Source organism: Armigeres subalbatus, chromosome 3, assembly GCF_024139115.2.
Source record: "Armigeres subalbatus isolate Guangzhou_Male chromosome 3, GZ_Asu_2, whole genome shotgun sequence".
Taxonomy (NCBI): Eukaryota; Metazoa; Arthropoda; class Insecta; order Diptera; family Culicidae; genus Armigeres; species Armigeres subalbatus.
Window position 1 is genome coordinate 308475885 of NC_085141.1, and position 24487 is coordinate 308500371.

The window sequence follows — 24487 nt, forward strand, 5'->3', positions numbered from 1 at the left end:
TCTTCTTCTTGACTTCGTGTCATTTTGCTGCCAAAGCGAAGTGCGCCGACAGTGGTGCCAATAATTTTATTTCGGAACAAATTTCATCAAAAACTTGTTGACCATGGTGAAACAAGGTGAAACTAACCTCAAAATGTTCATGTTCATATGATTCAAGCTCAATAATTATTTATATTTCAACTTATCATCACACGTATTTTTGCCAGAGCTATATGAAAAGTAATAGTTGAGGAATATTATAACCACTGGGTTATAACAAACCTACTGGCATCACTCTTCATTTCATTTCAATAACGACACTAGCGCTTGATGTTACTTTAGCGGTGGGTAACAGCAACGTAAATGGTATTTTCGCGTTTTCTCAATACATCCCCGGTGAAAAAAGAATAAAAGACAATCATACACTGAAAACCAACACTGCTAAAAAAGTTTATACACAAAGGACTGTGCACACCTGACTGTTTTTGCAAAAGATATTTTAGTTACTAGATAAATATTGTCGTTGTCGTAGCTGTCCGGAACATCTTTTGCTGGCGAGGATAGGGGAGCTAAATGTCAAAGAAGGAAAATCCATACGATTTGACAGGTATGTACCACACATGTTTCGGACAGCAGAACAAAGGGAACCGAAGCGACAATCTTTATCTAGTAACTAAAATATCTTTTGTTTTTGCCCTCGGTTTTGCATCAACGAAATTTTGGTGTGCACCTGCACCTGCGGATAGAGCTCACTACTAAAAATCTACACATATTTATTGGCAAAAATCCATAGATTTAACTTATCAGCGCACACATAACCTTTATCCACGCGAACTACACGCCCATTTCAAATCACTCAGAGACTGAGTGAAATTGTATTGCCGTCTCTTTTTTTCTCACGGAAATCTAACTCAATTTTCGTAAAAAGTGGAACTACTCAAATTTTGAGTAGTTTCACTTTTTACGAAAATTGAGTAACCTTTCCGTGCACGCTTACCCGCACGGAAAGATGTCTAAAAGCAAAAGATATTTTAGTTACTAGATAAAGATTGTTGCTGTCGTCGCTGTCCGGAACATCTTTTGCTGGCGAGGATAGGGGAGCTAAATGTCAAAGAAGGAAAATCCATACGATTTGACAGGTATGTACCACACATGTTTCGGACAGCAGAACAAAGGGAACCGAAGCGACAATCTTTATCTAGTAACTAAAATATCTTTTCTAAAAGCGAACAGGAATCTACCTGAATAAGACGCAAACCACCTTAGCCAAGCTTCAATTTCATTTTCCCCTTAAACCAAGCATGATCGTGCATGTGTGTGCTACCGGTGCACTAATACCATAGATATAATAATCAAGAAGTTGGGGTCAGAGCAAATTAATACTCAATTTATGGTTCCAGTGTACTAAGTTCTCGGTACCCAAGCGGTACCCAGTAAATCCAAGCAATCTTTAGTGTAAATTTGAATTTGTTCTAAATCCACGTCGCCATGGTTATCATCGTACCTGTTTGTTTATTGTTTTTTCATGGTTGTCTGTAAATTCGCCTGTTTTAAGTGATCAGTTTTTTAGTTCTCTTTCTGAACATCTTATTAAATATGTACTTATTTGTTCTAGGTTGAATTTAAGCATGGCGTTTCACAAAAGTAATATGCACAAGCTCTCGTGGTTTGACTCGCCTCAAAACTAAAACAGGGTCGGCGACAAGGGAGGTTACAAACGCTTCAGGAACTATCACGGGAATCAAGATGCTTCGGATACAATTGCCAGTTCATAGACGTAAAACTATATTACATTAACAGGCCATTTTCCTTAGAAGAACTAGCGGCCCCAGAAAACCGATACCGAGTCCTATTAAGTGTCCAACTTAAGTGACAATTGTGAATTGCCTTCTAATGGTCTATGGTCATTTCCAGCAATGACATTCTTGTCGCTTCTCCCGTTACATGCGGTCACATAAGCATTTGCTTGCTACCTTTGGAAAGCCACTACCATTTTGACGAACGACTAATTTTGCATGTCCCGATCCACCATCCACCGATATATCCTCTTAGGTATTATATCCGAAACTTTTCTCACACCTGTATCAATTTTCCTTATTTCATTTCTCCCTTTAAATTCAAATTTTCCTACAAGATTCAATTTGTGGGCGTTCCCGAACACATTATAATAGATTCAAAATAATAGAAAGGGGACCGAAAAACTTCACATTGTGAATAGTCCTAATAGGTAATGGGTTGGAAGTGATAAACAACGTTGCCTTGATATGTTGCCAGATATTTCCGTTTAATGGCCACTGGTTCCTCTGCCACGTCTAATTGGTTCGAGAATCTACTACTGAGGTTTTTTTTGGAAATGTCGGTGCTATTTCGGAACAACTATCGGGAGACCCAATTCCTGTTGATTACGACCAGTTAAGGCAACTGTTTTATACGTCGTTGGTTCCACATCGGTTGACAGGGTTATATAAAAGAAATTCCTCGAGGAGTACGATAGTTTTCCGGAGAACTTCCGAAAGGAATGAAAATTGAGAAAGTATTTGATTGGGACTCCGGTTAGATATGATGTTTTATTGATGTTAGCTGCAACAGAGTGTGGTGGACGACTGGTGTTGTTACAGATATGTGTGTGAGATTCTTGTATCGGAGGCAGAAGCGGCTATTGATCACTAACCTTTTCTTTCTATTAGAGATCAATTTCCTTCTAAGCTCAAGCTCGCGACTGCTTATCGGCTGGTCACTGCATATTAGAATCGGAATCCACTAGCAATGATCATGTCTGCTGTAGGTGGACCTGAAACCACCATATGGTGCGTCGTCGGAGAAAATTGTGTCATAGTGTTGATGTAATAATGATTATGATAATGCAATGCTGTCGACGGTGATGGGATCCTAAGATTCGGTGGTTGAATATTCAGAGCTTACAGGTTGTTTTTGGATAATTGGTGTTAGGAAAGTCTTCAATAGTCATAGAAAACCTAGCTGATTTATTGGAGGAAAGATATGTGCTCCAGCTTTCCCCGGGAAAGTCTCATTCTGAGCCGAAATCGTCAAAAAGCATCCGAGGGTAGAGATATGAGTGAAATTTCCCTCAGCTCAAAAACTCGAATCTTTCAAACTCCGTGACCATTTGTTATATATATGTTAGAGATTCACATTTCTCGACTAGCCTGTGTCTTTTGACATTTTCTTGCGGCTAGATTCAAAAATAAATGCAAACATTTAAAAATATAAAATAAATCAATTATATTACTTGCCAAGAATATAGAAGAACTCGTTCTATTCAAATGACAGAATCAATTTGCCCGAAATAGTTTTTAATAGATATCAACCATCACATCGCACCAAGCCAATGGACGCTATGCCACGCGCGCCAGCCTGAGTTCAGACTATTACTTAGCATATCCACTGATATTGTACCTAAGACTGTAATATCCAGGGTAATATCTATTAGTTAGTTTCGTTTTTAGTTTTCACGCCTGGCGATTTTTTTGTTTTGTTTTGTTGGTCGAAGAAAGCAAACTGCGGTATGTAACCATAGATAAAATTACTGGCAGTATAGCATTAGCATTGTTACGGTGTAATTCGTAGATTGGACACTAGTGATACTCATGTTTTACTTTTGAGATCCTTATCTAGAATGCTATATAATAATAATAATAGAATGCTATCAGAAATCAAGAAGGGGAGTGGTCCTTGATTCCAGTCTCAAACAAAAATAATAAAAGCATGAGGATTACTACTCCTGGCCACGCCCATCTTCACCATAACTAGGTAGAGGAAGGAAGTGTTGATGTAGTACTTACTTAACGAGAGGTCACCGACTTAGCGACACCCTCATAAGTACCACGGAGTTGGATAATTAGGAAGGTAATCGTTGGGTCAGGGTTTGCCTGTAGCTGGCAATGTAACCGTGGTAGATCTTACCCCGTAACACACCACGTAAAGGTTTCTACCCAGCATTACGGGTCCAGTATAATATATTAAAATGGTTGTGTGTATTTTGCAATTCGGAACATTCCTAATTAAAGATGGGCCAGACTAATGAGTTATCATGTCAACGAGAGCTGGAAAAGCGCGGGGTATACTACATTATTATAATCATTTCCTTACCGGTTATATTGGTTATAAATAGGTGTTACGTATTGTCTTAAAATCGAGCGTCCTGTCATGGAAAATCGTATTTCGTGTTACAAAACAACGCAACGTAGGAAAGACCTTGAGCCGGATGGTAGTCATACACTGAGGAAAATGGACGTATGATTTTCAATCAAACGCCTTATGAAAATTTGCCACAAGGAATCGGTATGAATTTCAATATGTTACCTTATGAATGATGATTTTCATTTGAAAAAAAGCAAAGTGTGGCAGACTGGGTTCGAACCATGGACGTCGGGGTCGGGAGGCCGGTATGTAGACCACACGCCTATCGACGCTTGAATACTAGGGAAGGTAACTGCGCATAAGAAGCACTGTTGGTGGAATAATCAGTCGAAGATTCATAAGGCGCCAATTATGAATTTCGATAGTCCAGTTCGCTGAGTGTAGGTGTATCGTGAAGGAATATGTATTTAAAGCTTTGAAAAATCCTACTCTCAGCCAGGATCGTCAAGTTTAGAGAGTGCAAGGCTGGTCAACAGTTTCCTAGTCGAAATGGGCCATTGTTCCGAAAATCTTTCATTACTCGAATCCATATGGCCAATCTGCTCTCTGTAGTTTCCAGCGACTAGGAAGGTATTATCAAATATATTATATTAACAATATAGCTCACTCTCATGAAATACTGGCGACCCATGCTTTGGCGTATGTGGCGCCACCCGTGGCAGAAATGCAACTACTACACACTAAAATTTCGCGCAACGCTAATTGACGCAAGTGGTGTCAAATCTAAATAGCAAGAGTCCTTCATGAAAAGGACGCAATGGCAAAACTGTGGAATCGATACAATTTATTATTAGCTAGTTTATCTTGTTTGAGATTTTTATCGATAATTTTTCGGCGAGTTAGCTTACCATAAACATGGCCCATCGATTTCTGGAGTTTGGACACTTCCATTCAGCAGACGGTCTTTTTTATTTCTGTTGAGGTGTACCACTGCGACCAGTTTCTCCTGGCGCGGGGTTCATTGCGAATCATAACAATACACCATGTCAAGCAATTGTATAAATTCAATAATTCTAGGAATTAGTGAGCTTGAAATTTGATTATTTTACCTGCGCTAAGTAGATTCGTGCCTATCAAAAGATACACAGTACACGCTATTCTGAGATTCCCAGTGAGGATTTATCTTCGTTCATCTATTGGAAATTTTGCGCCGTATTCGACTCCCATGCAAAAAATATTGACCTACCAAAATATTCTCCCACCAGTTTCTTCATATATGGATGACGTCCCCTCTACAGAAAAGAGCGTTTTGGTCTGTGAAAAAAGATGCAAGAATGATATTTTGGATTGTACTTTCTCTAATTTCTATACAATTGGACGTGTGAGCATTTGTTTTGGTGTTTCGACAAATTTGCACGGTAGTCTATTATTCGGTGAGAAAAGCATTTTATCCAGTTTTCCGCGAGCGGTAATGGCCGCCAGCTTGCCTGCGGGTCAGTCTCTGATTTGACGTTTGTGGAGGTCAACTGCACCCACCGCTCCGAGCATTCTGACCAATGTGGCATATAAGAAGGTGCTGATTCAGTGAATTCAAGCCTTCTTATATACCACATTGAACAAAATTCTCGAATGGTGGGTGCAGTTGACCTCCAGAAACGTCAAATCAGAGACTAACCCGCAGGCAAGCTGGCGGCCATTACCGCTTGCGGAAAACTGGATAGGGCACTGCACGGAAACATCTCTTTCGTTCGTCATCAGGGTTCGGATTTCTCACTCACTCACGCGACAACTGATCACTCCACCATGCATTTTATCCGGATAAATTACAGTGCGATAAACTCCGGCACAAGCGATGGTGCGAAAAATTGTTATCCTTCTTCCCATGCTTCGCGAAAATCAAATGCTGCTTACTTTGCCTCTCCAAGCTGATTGAATCTGACGATGCGCCACGATAAACAGAAGGTTCAATACAGCAGTTTTTCTCTTCGCTTTCAATCAATTCATGTGGTGGTGTGGTTATAGTGGGCGTACTGAAAATTTTAAAATTGTTTTAGGTTAGAATCCCGTTGCGGTCCTAAATTTTTGTAAATATGCTTGTAAAATTTATCTGGTGAGGCGACGAGAAGGAAAATTTGTGGATTAAAATTAAATTATCCGGCGATCCGGCGCTCACGAATTTATCACCCGCCATTCTATCCGGATTAAAATGTTGTGTGAGAATACTTCCTCACAGGGGGACCATGAAAAATCACACTCCGCTTAATGGATTAATCGCAGGTTTTTATTCATATGAGTGAGAATTCCGAAGCCTGTTCGTCATAAATTTTGACGTTTACTGGCCTTGTTGTTTTCTAATTTCATTGCAGTGAGAAAGAGACAAAGCAGTCCGTGCAGTGCCCTATATAGGACTATCTATAAACTTTACCTAAGTCTGACTTAAAGACCCGTAAAAGCATGTTTACCATAAAATAGGTGACTGTTTTTTTGGACTGGGTGACTTTTTACTCAAAAATGGGTAGAATGAGAATAGCCTGTACCAGTGTCAACAAACATTTTCAGGAGAAACGTCACATCTACACGCTTAAAAGATAATGGCCAAATCAAGTTTATTGACCATTTCAGATAACAGATGGTGCTGTATTCACTAGGAAGGCTATCTCTAATTCGATGTATGGGGAAAAGCGAAGTGACCTATATTGTTAATATAATATATTTGGTATTATTCAAATGGCAGAAGTAATTTCTCAGAGATTGCACCATAAGCTCGAGCCGCACCAAATTTCGTTTGCTGCGCAGTGATATATAGTTTATATCACCACACCATTATATCCACTAAGCTTGTGCCTAAAATTGAAATGAAATTGATTATTTCAGCCTGAACGATTCTTACGTATTTCCATTTTTTCGCTGTTTGTTTTTGTTGATTTAGAGAACAAACTTCGAAAACGTTTCCATGGCTGCAGTACTAAGCCTTGTTCTACCCAAGTAACATTTCAAGTTTTATTCCTCTCTAGGAATGGTTTTCAAGATCAAATTAAAAGATCTACTAATAAAACCGCCTTTTAAACGACAACCTTTTGATTACCACTATAAGAGTATGATATGACCAAGTGGCCCTCTCTAGATAACCACTATAAGCCTTCTATAAGAGTAAAATGAAACCCTTTTTAAACCACCCGTAAAAAGGGAATTTGGCTGCGGCAGCTGTCAAAAATGTGCTTTGAAAAAAGAGAAATAGATTTGCAGAAAAAATAATAACAAGGAAAATAAATTGTTGATGCCAATCATGATAAGAATGACTGCCAAATATTATTTTTTCAGGTTTGTTTTTCGATGTACTTTAATCGAAATGAAGTGCGCGTTCGATTTCATGGTGAAAGCTAGTGAAAAAATTAGCTTGAACACCACGCGCCAGCGGAATTATGTAGATCTGAGCAATGAATTAAAAATAACAATATTATACAAGTCAACTGAACTATTGATATTCTACCACAACATATTTGTAATTTAAATCAATTAACTAGAAAGTGCTTAACGCGGTGAAAATATCGTTTAATCATTGACGAATACATAGACCTAAATGTCCGGTACAAAGCCATCAGAAAATCGGGCACCATGTCTTCTTCTTCATTTTGAAGAAAATACCCCTCGTGGGTGACGAATTACATAAATATTTTACGAGCGCTGACTTACCCCTCTTGACGTTTTGACAGTTTGTTTGTTTTTCTCCCTCACCTTCACGGAAGTTTTAGAATACCCATTAAATGAGATAAATTCACCCATTTTTTTAAAGGGTGCTGAGATGTCATAAAATGGGTATTTTTTCTTAAACAAAAAAGAGTATTTTTCCCCCATCAGCGAGTATCTCTTTCGAAAAATTAGATTGGGTAAATTTTATGCATACCAAATATTTGTCTAGCGTAACAGCATTTTTTCTGAAAATCAGTTCCTAAGTTGATAAATTAATATAATAATAATATTTTTTTTGTTTGAAACTCCTCCGGAAAAACTGATTATGGCAAAGAGATTTTAGAAGTAGCTCTACTCTTTTACATGAGGTAAGTTGAATTTTATTTTGATTTTGGCATCGACCATTTGTGCGAGGGAAACAGAAGCTGCCATCACAAGTAATTTTAAATAAAATTCTCCTTTACAGTGAAAAAGTTTCCTATAATCATTAAAATATTGGCCATTAGCAGCAGGATAAACACTATGGCCAACATCTCACGTCAGGAATGGAACGACGAGCGGAAGAGAAAACATTACATCGATGGGATCCCGTTTTCCGATCCGACAGTGCCAATGGAAGCAAGAAGCGCAGTGCAAACAAAATTTGATTCCAGATCACACCAGAATGGCCACATCTCATCGTCGAAGGATGGTCACAATTGGGGTTCCAAGTGTGGGGCATCATCCCGTCGAAGGTTGCAAGAGGACATCAGAAGAAACAGTTACGACGCGATGGGGATTGAAGCCAACAAAGCGGATGGATTTGAGGAAAGGAGCTAGCAGCAAGTTGAGTACTTGAATATGTTGAGGAAAAGGGTTTTTTTATATGTTCCTATACCCGAAATTACGATTTTAATAAAAATAAATATTTTCATGCGTTTTTAAATTATTGAACAAGTTATCTTATGTCTATTTAAATTAATTCATTCTAACCTCAATCTTTCCGTTTTGATAAAATGAGGAATTTTTACCCATTTTTTACAGAATAGCCACGGGTGAAAAAAACTCATTTTTTGAAGTTTAGAGGACGTACTCATTAATGGGTAAACGCGATTTACCCATTAAATGAGTTATGCCGCTTTTGTTAGAAATGGGTACGAAAATACCCATTAATGGGTACTTGAGTGCTACCGTGTTGTGACGTCGTTTCGGTTCGTTTGTTGTTTGTTCGTTTCGTTACTCAGTTGAAGCGTGAGTTCGACCGTTTTGGTGCCATCAAAAAGATCGAATATAACAAAGGGGACACCCAGGCCTACATTCTGTACGATTCTATTGATGCTGCTACGGCTGCTGTGAAGGAAATGCGTGGATTCCCGTTAGGGGCACCGGATCGTCGTATTCGTATCGATTTTGCTGACAACGGAACAACACCATCGTTCTCAAAGCGCAGTGGATGTTTTGAGGAAGGCGGTGAGTATCGTCGCGCCCCCGACTACGAATATCCGGAAGGTGGTGCATCATACGAGGAAAATTCATTGTACGGCTATGGTGGAAGACCGTTCCGCGGCAGAGGAGGATTCCGCGGGCGTGGTGGTTTCCGTGGCAGTTTTCATAGTGATGGCCCACCGCACCACGGGGACAATGATGAATGGCGTCGATCAGGAGCCGATGGCGAATATGATTCACGCCGTCGTTCTGGATCACGTGAACCAGGAATCGATAGATCTCGCTCCCGTTCACCGAGGCGACGCAGTCCGGCTGATTCGGATTCTGATTTGTCTTCTCATAGGAATGGCATGTTATCGAATGCAAGAACGTTACCAGAAGTCGCACGGAAATCTACCACATTCTGGCAAGGGGCGCTGATTTTGAAGAGTTCACTATTCCCCACCAAGTTGCACCTAACGGACGGAAACAACGAAATAGTGGACAGCCTGATGAAGGACGAGGAAGGTAAACACCACCTTCGTATTACTCAGCGACTACGCCTCGATCAACCCAAGTTGGAAGATGTGCAGTAGCGCATATCGACGTCATCGTCGCACGCAATCTTCCTCGGCCTGCCGGGATCGACGTCATCGGTAGCATCGTCGGATGATGCCAGCGTTCAGACGCGTCCACTGCGTAATCTCGTGTCCTACTTGAAGCAGAAAGAAGCGGCCGGCGTTATATCCTTACTCAATAAGGAAACGGAAGCAACCGGTGTGCTCTACTCATTCCCGCCAAGCGATTTTTCGACAGAATTGTTGAAACGAACATGTCAAAACCTCACCGAGGAGGGACTGAAGGTAGACCATCTGATAATCGTGGTGGTCCGAGGAGGAATCGCCTGAGTTGCGGATGAGGGCGCAGATAACACATAAGGTAAGATGATGAATAACGAACTGTAGCAGGGGGTTAGACACTTGAATCTTTTGATTAATTTTTTTTTATCATTTTTGTATTTTTTTGTAAATTTTTCTGAATCTTTTGAATCATTTCAAATCTCGCCTGTTCAATCCCGCTCTAATTTGTTTCAGTGTACTCGTGCATCATCTGTCAAAAGAAATCAGACTGTGCCACCGGTGCCACCGAAACGGTGAAATTCCTCAGCTCCCAACGGAAAGGACATCAACGATCGACCAGCAGTGGAGTCCGATCGGTTGGTTAAGTTTGTTTCAGATAAAACGTTTAGGAAACGGAAACGTTTAGGCAATCAGACGTCGTCAACACCGGAACTCATCCGCTAAAAAATCAGCAATCCGTACCTGTTAATTACGCATAATTCGCTGCAGGTGTTTGCCAAAACGTCAAGAACCTGGACGAAAGCAGCAACAGCACCATTATGCTGGATTTAAGTGGGTTTTCCAGCAGGCGGTAGTGGAATGCGTTCGGAAGGTACCATGGCCGACAACTACCGAAAGGATGCCGCGTTCGGGTCGATAGATTCCAGCAAGGTGCACTTGCGCTATGCCCAGGTAGCGGTGATCAACATCGAGGAACAGCGAGACATCGCGGAGTGTGATCCATCGTCTAAAAGTTCTGCTGGACAAAAGTCGAGAGTTGAATTCGGCTGGTCTGCACGACAGTCTGATTTGTTTGCAAAACTTCCTTGATTTCTACATCCACAAGAAGGACGAACTTATGGCCGCCAACAGCCAGGTTATTATTTATACTTCTATAATATTTTTATATTTTTCTTCTATATATATATTTATACTTCTTATTCATTTTATAATTCTTTACGATCCCTACAGCGGGCACATCCGATCCAGACAGGAATCGTCTCCCGTTTCTCACAGAAACAGAAGCATGTAGCAGTCGGCCGTGGCGTGAAGATCCGCTGGTGCACTGTTGCAACTACCGGTTCAACGGGGTTCACGCCAAGTGCTCAACCAAACGGCGCGAGCAACGGAAGTTGGCGGTACAGCATCGAGCGGTATCAGTAACAGCAGCAGTTCAGCCACGGCTCTGAGTAAACGGTTTCCTGTCTGGGTCGAGTTGCTATAGGGACGCAGTTGGGGAATTTCGATATGTATCGGAATCCAACCGTCACGGCGTTCGGGGAGCTGTCCGGCGAGGAAGAAGACGTGTATTTTAGTTGCAGTGATTCCGAACTAGAGAGCGATTCCAATTTGGATGACCCAAACGTGGCTTATTAGACACCTCCATCGAGTCCTTTGTTTTTCTCGAACAAATCAAACGAATTCGATTTAACCACATTGTTACGTTCAGGTGAGGACAAAGCGATGCTGAGTGCGGACGAAGACCAGTTCCTTGATGTGGAATAACGTGGGGATGATTTTAGAAGTAGTGGAAGTGGGAGCGATAGAAGTGATGGCACAAAGAAACGTTACAAATTATTTATTGAGGGGCAGGAACCAAGCAAGCAGGACGTGGATGTGTTGAATGTGCTCGAAGAGTGTTCGATAGACAGAGGCAAGTTTCCTCATGTGCACGAATGGCGCAAGGCAATGCCTAAGTTGTCCGTGGGGGAGAGGGAGAGGTTATTTGGTTGATTGGTTGTTTGACTGGTTGATTGATTGGTTGGTCGGCTGGTTAGTTGATTAGTTGTTTTGTTGGTTGCTTGAATGGCTGATTAGTTGATTGCTTGATTGGTTGGTTGCTGGAATCGTTGACTAGTTAATTATTCAGTTGATTGGTTGCCTGATTGGTTGATTGGTTGATTAGTTGGTTGGTTGATTGTTGGTCGGTTGCTTGATGGGTTGATTAGTTGTTTTGTTGATTACTTGATTGGTAGATTAGTTGGTTGGTTGCCTGATTATTGGTTGGTTGCTTGATTTGTTAGTTGGTAGAATGATTGATTGGTTGGTTGCTGCTTGATTTGTTAGTTGGTAGAACTGTTGAATGGTTTATAGTTGGTTGGTTGCTTCATTGTTGGTTGGTTGATTAACTGGTTGATTGATTGTTGGTCGGCTGTTTAGTTGATTAGTTGTTTTGTTGGTTTCTTGGTTGATTGGTTAATATGTTGTTTGCTAGGTTTCTTGATTGGTTAGTTGTTTGGTTGATGGGTTGGTTGATTGCCGCTTGATTTGTTAGTTGGTAGAATGGTTGATTGGATGGTTGCTTCATTGTTCGTTGATTGATTTATTGGTTGGTAATTTGGTTGATTGGTTGCTTGACTGGTTGATTGTTTGGTTGCTTGCTTGGCTGGTCGGCTGGTTAGTTGATTAGTTGATTTGTTCGTTGCTTCAATGGTTGCTTGGTTGGTTGATTAGTTGATTCGATGCTTGATTGATTGGTAGCTTGCTTGAATGGCTGATTGCTGGATTAGCCAATCAAGCAACCAATCAATTAAATAACCAACCAAGCAACCAATAAACAATGAAGCAACCAACCAACCAATTAAGCAACCAGCCAACTATCAAGGAATCAACTAATCAACAGTTCTACCAACTAATCAAGCATAACAAACCAATCAATCAACTAATCAACCAATCAAGAAACCAACAAAACAACTAATCAACCAACCAGCCGACCAACCATTCAATCAAACGGTAAAGCAACCCATCAACCAAATAACCAACCAACTAATCCAGCAATCAGCCATTCAAGTAAGCCACCAATCAATCAAGCAACGAATCAACTAATCAACCAACCAAGCAACCAACAAAACAACATGTCAACTAACCAGCCGACCAACCAATCAAGCAAGCAATCAACCAACCAATCAATTATTCTACTATCCAACAAATCAAGCAGCAATCAATCAAATAACCAACCATTCAAGCAAACTACCAATCAATCAAGCAACCCACCATTCAAGCAAGCTACCAATCAACCAAGCAATCATTCAACCAACCAACTAATCAACCATTCAAGCAACCAATCAACCAAATTATGAACCAATCAAGTAATCAATAAACAAAAAAGAAACCAACCAATCAACCATTATTCCAACTAACAAATCAAGCAGCAACCAACCAATCAACTAACTAATCAACCAATCAAGAAACCAAAAAAACAACTAATCAACCAATCAGCCGACCAACAATTCAATCAAACGGTAAAGCAACCAGAGCTGTAAATATTCGATTATTTTTTATGAAGCCCATCGGCCTTTTTTGTCACTTCACTTCTAAACATATTCATATTCGGCTCTGCACCGTCAATTTTCATGATGAATATGGGTCAGTGAGTATTTATTTGAATATCACAAATTATTAAATAATCGTAAAACTGAACACATTTTTGATGATTTAAATATTTAACTACACGCATAGATCTAATCCCGACGTTCAATTGAGGGGCATTTTTAGCGTCAAATGTCAATATAATTAAGGCTAATTTTGTTTTTTTCGCGCGCAATTACCATATTCAGTGGTAATCAATTGAATGAATTTTTGAAGAAGTAAACTGAGTGAGTCATTCTATGTTTTGAATAATCAAAACACGAATGTCAAAAGTCGGAGTGAATGTGCTTCATGAAAGTGAATATTTTATGCTCTGAAAGCAACCCATCAACCAAATAACCAACCAATTAAGCTACCAACCAACTAATCCAGCTATCAGCCATTCAAGCAAGCTACCAATCAATCAGGCAACAAATCAACTAATTAACCAACCAAGCAACCATTGAAGCAACCAACAAAACAACATATCAACTAACCAGCCGACCAGCCAATCAACCAGTAAAGCAACCAATCAACCAAATTACCAACCAATCAAGCAATCAACCAACCAATCGACCATTCTACCAACTAACAAATCAAGCATCAATCAATCAAATAACCAACCTTTAAAGCAAGCTACCAATCAACCAAGCAATCATTCAACCAACCAACTAATCAACCAGTCAAGCAACCAACAAAACAACATATGAACTAACGAGCCGACCAACCAATCAATCAACCAGTCAAGCAACCAATCAAACAAATTACCAACCAATCAAGGAATCAATAAAAAAGCAACCAACCAATCAACCATTCTTCCAACTAACAAATCATGCAGCAACCAACTAACCAAATAACCAACGAATCAATCAACTAACCAATCAAACAACCAACCATTCAAGCAAGCTACCAATCAACTTATTAACCAATTAACCAAGCAACCAACAAAACAACTAAACAACTAACCAGCCGACTAACCAATCAAGCAACCAACCAATCAACCAGTCAAGCAACCAACCAACATTCAAGCAACCAACAATTCAAGCAAGCAATCAAACAACCAACCAGCTAATCATCCAATCAAGCAACCAACCAATAACCAATCAAACAACCAATCAACTAAATAACCAACCAATCCAGCAATCAACTTATTAACCAATCAACCAAGCAGCCAACAAAACAACTAATCAACTAACCAGCCTACTAACCAATCAATCAACCTGTCAAGCAACCAACCAATCAACCATACTACCAACTAACAAATCAAGCAGCAATCAACCAAATAATCAACCAAGCAATCAAGCAACCAACCAACTAAACAAGCAACCAACCAACCAATCAAGCAACCAACCAACCAATCAAGCAACCAATCAACTAATCAACTTGTCAATTAACGAGACGACCAACCAATCAAGCAACCAATCAACTAAATAACCACAACCAAGCAATCAAGTAAAGCAACCAATCAACCAAATAAGTAACCAACCATCAATCAATCAACTAATCCAGCAACCAACCAATCAAGCAAGCTACCAATCAAACAACTAACTAATCAACCAAACAACCAACAAGATAATCAATCAAATAAGCAACCAACCAATCAACCATTCAAGCAACCAACAAAACAACTACTCAACTAGCCAGCCGACCAACCATTCAATCAACCAGTAAAGCAAACAATCAACTAATCCAGCAATCAGCCATTCAGGCAAGCTACCAAACAACCAAACAATCAAGCAACCAACCAACTAATAATCAACCAAGCAACCATTGAAGCAACCAACAAAACAACATATGAACTAACCAGCCGACCAACCAATCAAGCAACTAATCAATCAACCAGTCAAGCAACCAATCAACCAAATAACCTTATTAGTTGGTATGATTGAGAACCAATCAACAATCAAGCAACCAACCAACCAACCATTCTACCACCTAACAAATCAAGCAGCAACCAATCAACCGATCAACCAAACAACCAACCAATCAATCAACCAACCAATCAAGCAATCTACCAATCAACCAATCAATTATTCAACCAACGAACTAATCAAGCAAGCAACAAAACAGTCGAGTACGAGACACTGAATACGACCACACAGTTGTGGTCGAAATACGTATCTGAAAAGATATCAAAATAATTGGTGGAATTAAATGGAGAGTCCTAACCTCGTCTTAGACGGTTGAACAAAACAGTATCAACTAACCAGCCGACCAACCAAGCAATCAACCAGTCAAGCAACCAATCAATCATATAACCTGATTGGTTTGTTGGATTGGCAACCAACCAATCAACCATTCTTCCAACTAACAAATCAAGCTGCAACCAACCAACCAAATAACCAACGAATCAAGCAACCAACCATTCAAGCAAGCTACCAATCAACTTATTAACTAATCAACCAAGCAACCAACAAAACAAATAATCAACTAACCAGCCGACTAACCAATCAATTAACCTGTCAAGCAGCCAACCAATCAATCATACCATACTACCAACTAACAAATCAAGCAGCAGCCAACCAAATAATCAACCAACCAATCAAGTAACCAACCAGTCAAACAAGCTACCAATCTACCAAGCAATCAAGCAACCAACCAACTAATCAACCAATCAAGCAACCAACCAACTAATTAACCAAGCAATCAGCAAAACAACTTATCAACTACCTAACCAGCCGACCAACTAATCAACTAAATAACCACAACCAATCAATCAACCAGTAAACCAACCCGTCAACCACTCAAGCAACCAACCATTCAACCATTAATTTGTTTGTTTTTGATGAGATGAACATCGGAGCCATGAGAGGTGCAGTTCCCTATTTATTACATCATATCAGTCAGTATCGCATTTATCTTTATATCTATCTTGCAGACTAGTGAACAACTATAACGATTTATTATATATTTAGACGGAATTAACTGGTCATTTATTTTATATTCATCCCTAAATCCGCACCGCTGTAACCCTATAAAATATATTGTTCATTGTGCAAGCCGGTGTTGGAGATGGTCACACTTTCAATACAATTTTGTCTCGTTTTTAACTTTTTCCAACTGTGTGTGAATGTTCTCTATCCGCTCATCCATCGGCTTGTCCGACAGGATTTCATTCAACACTGAGAGTAGATTTACAGTTAAAATTACTATATTGTAGGGTTAAATTGAAAACACGCCACTAAATTTGTGCAGACTACGAACCGTGTTTATAACGAACACAAAATGCGTTAATTTTACTATGGCTTCAAAGACAAACTTGGCAGTAAAAATTACTATGCTTTCTAGTTATCTTAATAACAATTCAGTATTTAGTTGTACAATTCGACGCATTTAAAATAAAAATGAGGTTTTTGTTATTTTAATTCATTTGGGATAATATCAAAGTCAAATGAAAAATTACTTTAACTTCACACAAATAAAAAATCGTTGGTGAAATTGAAAGAAACGTTGGTAAAATTAAGAAAATCAGTTAGTGATTTTCAGTAGAAAGTATAAGATTGTTGAATTTACAATTCTAAATATGTCACTTCAAAATGAACTTTGACAAGAGCCGACTTTTCAAAATAACGATTTCCTCTAAAAACTAAATGTGTATTTACCCTTTCAAAATAACATTTTACTCTCAAAACTAAATGTGTACTGAATTTCTCAAAATGATGGTTATCTTTCATATTTAAATGTGTGTAAAATGCATTACATATTCGAACCAAGTGAAGTACGCTATACTAAACTGTCATGTTTATTATTAATTAAATCGAGAATTAAATATTATTCTGGGTAATAATCTTCTACTGACGATATCCTATATTCCAGGTCAATAATTGCTGGTGATGACGAGGCCTCAACGCTGGCGTTTGCCCTAAAGACAGCATTGCCAGCGGACGTTAATGTAGCTGCTCCATAGCATTAATCGCATCTCTTGATCTCCAACCGTGTTCTCGAGTGCTGCGAATCCTGATTGGGCTTGAATTACGGTGATAGTCGTCCTTGTTGGTAGTATCTTGGATCGGACCCGATGATCTTGAGAAGCTTGACCAGATCACGCAGCAGATTTCGGATTCGATTCGCGGTTACTCAACTGGGATTACTGATCCACATCTACGTCAACTAGCTGGATTGGCAGGTTATGAGTGAGTGCAACATCCTGAGTGCAACAACTTTTCGGTAGTGACTTTGGTTTTGGTTCCGTGTTGAGGCACAAGAAAGTTCAAGTTCCGGAGGAAATGGGCCACGCGCAACTCATGTGGATAAGGAACGTGCGCGCCTGGAGACCGCCTGTCCAGCTGTTTTTACGTACGGCCACAATTCCTTCCTTGACCTGAAAACAGTTTTTATTAATAATAAACCAATAAATCATTAATTTCAAATTATTTACCATTTTCTTATTTTCTGAGTTAATGGCGTTTTGATTCCCTCTGGCTTTAATTGTGAATCATCCTTCTGTTTATTTGGCAAGGGAGTGCTCATATTGTTATTGGTTTTGTTCACCAGAACGTATCGCTTGTTTTTCTTCTATTTTTCAGGGCGCGGTTGTTTGCTTGCTTCTCGAATGGGGTCTTCCGTTTCCACTGTGACCATACCGATCAAATGCTTCCAAACTCCACCTTTATTAATAACAATTGTGCTCTGACTGCTGAGGGTACTTGTGCAAACCCAATTCATCCGCCTCCGTAATCAACATGCAAGTCGGCAGGCACCGGATGTTTATTGTGCAAATTTTGCTTTAACTCGTGATTCATAGTCTCTTCGTCACCGTCGTCCACGTTGAACATCATCAGATGACCGTCGTCCAATCCACCCGCCAGCTCAGTGTCAGAGATCCAGCATAAACAAATCAGCTTGCTTAGGCATTTGACTGTCCGAGATGAATAAGTTTTTTCCAAGGAAATTACATCAACTATGCGATCGTCCATCAAGACGAAGCTGTTGACCTGTTGACCTGGAAAATAGTTTTCATTAATAATGAATAAATAAATAATTAATTAAATTCAAATTCAAGCATAATTTTTCATAAGGACGTATGTAATAAATGTAAACAAAACGAGGTTTTTAATACAACATGATATTCACATGGTCGCTCTTAGTTCCCATATGTTAAAGCGACGTATGTAACAGTGAGACTTCAAAAATAGAAAATTGTACATACGTCGATTCGTAAAAAGATTGTATTAAAAAATTTTAAGATCTAAAATCAGTAAAATCGATGAGTATTATATAAAGTCGCGTGTGATTGTCATGTTGTATTCAAAATCTCGTTTTGTTTACTTTTGTTACATACGTCCTTATGAAAAATTATGCCTGATATGTTTAAAAACATTACATTCATATTGAATACATAAATTACTATGGCCTGCCCTCTAAATAACGAACCAAATCCCATTTTTTGAAATAGGAATTACCGAAATATAATTCTCATTTTTTATATAAATTTCTTTCAAGAGGACTTTTTTCGTACTTTGTATTGTTTTTTAAGGCTTTGGTCCGATTCGCGAATTAAAATCAAATTAAACTTAAAAGTGACAGTTCGGAAATCTATCAAAAACGATTCAACATCCGTCAAAGTAATCTTGCTCTGCGAGTAGGGTTATTTGAAAATTATTGAACTGTCATTTTTAAGTTTAATTTGATTTTAATTCGCGAATCGGACCAAAGCCTATGTGTTCAAAAGTAAAATCAATATGACATAATCAATCGAAGCAACATTCACTTGTTTCTGGAGCTTTTGAAAAAACTATAATTGTAAAAGAAATGTCAATGGCTTACCGTAAATTAATATTAAAATTTCTTCCTGTTTCTGTGGTACAGACGAAAGCGACTGATCCACGTTTCGGTTTTTGGAGAAGCTTTCAAAACATTGAGAAATTTGTTTCGCTCATTTTCCTTGAAAAAATAAGATGTCTTACCGGCGTTGACGGAATTTCTTCTTCCGCTGTGTCCCATTATTAGATCTAGCTGGTGCTGTTGCTGCTACTGGTGCAGTACTCGGCTGTGCCGGTACTTGTGCCGCTCGACAGCCCGGGGCACACGTATACGCCGTTCAGCTTCACATGCCTTCCCATCCGGAAGGCATACGCTGATCTTTGCATTCACCGCATTGGTAAACACGATCCCCAGTGTGTCCATTGAGGTGATCCTGTGAAGTGTATTTTACCGATGTGTCGGTCCAGGCCCAGGGTCTTAATATCCGAAAATATTCTGTTACAATATTCACATGCCATATCTTTGATCTGCTCTTCAATCCGTCGTGCGTCCACAATGTGGTCCTTGAGGTCCGACAACTCAAGCAGATTAAACAAACATCTGACTCCAGCGGTTCAACATTATAGTACTCTTGCTCATCCTTCAGCAGCTGCTGCTCTTACCCCTCCGGCGCGTCGTCCGTGTAGGTCCCATCAACGTCTAACGACACAATCGCAGGCATCCTCCTCCTCCGTTAATCCAATTGCTTCCAAACAAACATAAACAAACTCGTCTCGATTCATTGATTTTTGAATCAGAAACAGGAGGTAAACAAAAATGGAAATGACAACTGTTGTCAAACTGACGTGATTTGAATTGAGGGGCTTCTCAATGGTCGAGTGATTGTAATAATTGTAATCCGTCACTCCCCAGGGGTATATAGTGGTGCCCGAAAAAATGGCCACCACTCCGTCTATGTATTCGTCAATGGTTTAATCATGAATTCCAGTGATAAATTTCACCGACTTGAAAATGCTTCTCCATTTTCAACATGGCCATCATGAATTTCGATCAGAAAAATATTGCTCTTATTTTACACCGTTATAAACTCTTCGCAATGCAAATATTCTTATTGGGGTTGTTCATTTGACCACATTATGACTAAAAATTGTAGCTTTATTCGTGCTTTGAAAATAGGATTTATTAAGCTCTTCATTACAATAGCAGAGCTGCTTATAAGATCAATCGGCATATGACGTTTGAAGTTTTTTCAGCGGATTTATGAATGGTTTATTAATAGCAATAAGATCGCCAATAAAACTAAGCAACTAGCCACGGTGATTGCTTTCATAAATCCGTTATAAGAATTAAATAAATCCAACCAGCATGGAAATTGTTACTTGGGTAAAGTTCGTTTATAAATTACGTAACGGTTACCGAGATGACATTTCTGGGTACCGAGGATTGTTCATAGTCTGCGCAACTGGAACCACAAAAAAAAAATCGCCAGTTTCACATTGATTGTTGCTAATACTGTCAAACATTCAAGCGGTTCAACTGTCAAAACCTCGCGCTTTTTTCGTCGCCATATTTTTATCACCGAGTCGAGTCGAGTGTCCACAATTCTGCAGTCTGTAGGTGGTTCCGATGATTCGGTCAACGAAAATTGTTCCCTTTTGGTGGCACAGACCTGTTGGTCCATATATACGAAAATTGTTGTAAGTTCTACTGCTTAAGTGTTGCTAGCATAACAGATTATATATTTAAGAGATTTATATCTTACTTCACAGATCACCATTGTTTGGAGATCCAACGTCATGCACGTACGTCGATATAGGTCGCTATCAACCACATCTACCTGGATTCGTGCAAATTCATATACCAAGGATGACTGGGAAATCGACAACCCGAAACATTCGATTGTGGAAGCTGCCATGACACCATTCCAAAGTTAGTTCGGTCCACTGTACACCGATCATTTCCGTTACATGACCTAATATTGTCTCGCGTTCGTCATGAAATGGGGTCAGTTTATGGAGCTCCCTTCGATCCCATCAGCCGTAATGATCCCGAAGAGTTCTGCAAACGTCCATCTGATCTGCAGCCCAACGGAATTCCCATTCCAGACGATGATTACTTCTACCGCCAGTTTAATCTCAAGTGCACGACAATTGAATGGGGAGAAACTTCTACCTAGACAACGGATATGGTTATGATTTAAAGTATATTATTTATTTACATATATGCATAGTTATAATGTTTTCTTTTCCTAATAAAAAAAATATTTTTTCATGTTTTTTTTACGCGCAATAAAATCTACCAGTCACACAATGTAAACAAAATGAATAAGAAGAAGAATGACATTAGGTACCCTCATCTCCACCATGTCTATGAAAAATCTAGTAGAATTGTGGTACCCATATCTAGGAGCTATCTATGAGCTTTCTAAGAGACCATAACTGTCAAAACCCTTCCGGTTCAAACGGTCTACTCGTCTAAAATTTGAGGTAGACACCGGTTTAAACGGTTGTTGCATTTGAGGCGGATTTGAGGTCTGACAGGTTCTATACATCGAAGAAAAATATCTATAGGAGACTCACTTTTTTGTCTCAGAGATATCACGGTACACTCCAAATAATCTAAACGTTGTTTCCACCTGAATATTCAGGTACATTTTACGTGCACACGTAACTGCAAATGCTTCAGAAAATTCAGGTGAAACTTACGTATCAGGTGAATTCTATCCAAAACTCAGGTAGAACTTACCTGATTTTCACGTAGAATGAAAATTCTATCGAAAAATCAGGTGAAAGTTACGAGAATTTCAGGTGGAAAAAATCTACGTACTTTTTCAGGTGGAAACAACGTGCAGATTTTTTTGGGTGTAGAAGTCTAGAACACGGACAGATAAATCAACCCAAACTTTGAGTTCAATATACGCACCTGGGTGCTGCGGATACACACGCTAACCTGGAGCTACCCAGAATCATGTCAAAGTGACCCAAAATCAGCAAAACCGTGGTTACTCTAATTTGGGTTCGGGTACCTAAACTCAAATCTGGGTAACAGTACAAGCGAAAAAATCTGGGTATCCGGTACCCAGCTTTTTTCGCTCCAGAATATTGTTATTGTATAAAAATGTTAAAAAAATACAGTTTCCCCCACCGTATATCATTTGCCGGCTGTGCCGACAATACTCCGCCTTGATAAATTTAACCATTCTTACCTTATTTATGCTGCATACAACGAAAAATTCCAACATTTTCTTCGGAATGCAACGTCGGCGCCATGTTGCTGTTTCCGAAAATGTTTAAGTCCCCATTTACCCAGATATCGGGTTCGTCTGACTCAGATCCTTTTTATTGACATACCCAGATTTTGACAACCGCTAATATCGAAAAAATCCGGGTAGAATCGACCCGGCCACTGGGTTGTTTCAGATTAGCGTGCAGCCGCTTTTCTGCTCTCAAGCGAGTAAAGGGATGTTTTGAAATCAATCCCATAAGCAAAATTATTTTGCAGTTACTTGGCTGTCAAACATTTCCCGCTCTTCGATTTTCTCTTTCCATGCTGCATGGGGGTGCACAAATGCGCGAGACTCTACATGACTTTACGATGGTTTACATACATTCCTGCTCCAATCAGCTGTTGAATTTCGTGAAATTTCGTAACGAGTGCTTTTTAATTGCATTCTTAGTAATTTTCCACTAGAAATATAATATAAACATATTTGTTACAAAACTCAAACTAAATTTATTTTCATTTTTTCCCCGAATAAAAACAATACTTCTCAATAAAGGATCTGAAACGAACATAACCACAATCATCAATGTTTGGCTCCGGCACAAAAGAAAAGTTTGGCTTCAGTTTGACAACCAAATCGATTCTATTCGCACCACCCAGATACGCACTATTGAGAATATCGCACAAAAAAATTACCCAAATTTGGGTAGTTTTCCCTTTCTTCCCCATGATTGCTATCAAAACTAGAGTAAGATGCAAACACCTCACCGAGGTTGCTCAGCCCAATAACCCAAATTTGAGTAAATTCAATATTCTTTCTTTTGATCAAGGTCCGCTTTGGATTAATTAAACTCAGCTGTTGCGAACAGAAATAATTGATTACTTTAGAGATCGCAAACACTCGTCATTTCACCCATTTTAGACCTAACACATAGTAGATAGCATCATTTGTTTAGACGAATGTTTATCCTGGCAAAATAATCTTCTTTGAACACATAGCATAGTGCATAGCGATAAAGTGCGAGAAGATTGTAACGCATGCACCAATGCTTCAGTATTTGCATACTTTGTTCTGACGAAAGGAAAAGGGCAATAAAGCTCCCAAAGCGCAGACGATAGAACAACATTGGAAAATATTCACTTATCTTCGACGGGCGCGCCTATGCGATACGCTTAGGAAAGGCAGGGCACGAAATAGTGCAATAAAAGCAAATCGTCGCGACGGTCAGCAACATAGTGCAGGCAGATAATTTTCGGGTAGAACATTTGAGTCAGAATAGGAAACGCAGGTAAAACATTAGTTGTAAGAACACTGTATATATACCAAAATTATTGTAGAAATAAATCAGTCTTTTTTTTACACCAAAGCAAGACGGTCCAATTATTCAGCTCACATCCGAAAGCTTTGTTATTTTCTTCAAGCTTCACTTTAGAATAGCTTCCCGAATGAGAGGAGGAACTGACTATAGATAGTGGAATATATAGATGAGCGAAGATAAATCCTCTGTCTCCAAACGAACTGTCAAACGTGTCTCCAAACGAGCATGACGTCACGATTTCAATGGAAACGTTAAGGGCTGTGACGTCATATGCGCGTGTGCACGGGCAAAAAAATCGACTCAGCCATGCTTTCGCTCATCTATAGATTCAAAAGATATTTTAGTTACTAGATAAAGATTGTCGTTGTCGTAGCTGTCCGGAACATCTTTTGCTGGCGAGGATAGGGGAGCTAAATGTCAAAGAAGGAAAATCCATACGATTTGACAGGTATGTACCACACATGTTTCGGACAGCAGAACAAAGGGAACCGAAGCGACAATCTTTATCTAGTAACTAAAATATCTTTTATAGATTCTACTATCTATAGAACTGACTAAAGATCGAACTTGAAAAATATCACTGCCATTTGAGCATAATCTATCAGGGAAGGAACATCAGCTTTGGGTAAATTGTTTACATGGGATTAAAGGCAAACTACCTAGTGCCAGAAAAGTCATTTTACTCAAATTTGGGTTATTGGCCCAAACCACGGTTTTGAGTGCAAACAGCCCACTTTTGGGTAGTTTTGGTTTTCAGTGTACGATTGGAAATTACAGGAGTTGACTGTAAATATTTATTTCTTCTGAAAATTTTTAACGTGGTCTTCCATTGATTTTCCATTAGGTACTGTTTGACTCTTCTACTGTCATTTTGTTTTATTT

At 39.3% G+C, this 24487-nt stretch overlaps 1 pseudogene; it reads left to right on the forward strand.

Moving 5' to 3' along the window:
• The first annotated feature begins 8292 nt into the window (after window positions 1–8292).
• On the forward strand, window positions 8293–17677 carry LOC134222638 (RNA-binding protein spenito-like; annotated as a pseudogene).
• The last annotated feature ends 6810 nt before the right edge of the window (window positions 17678–24487 follow it).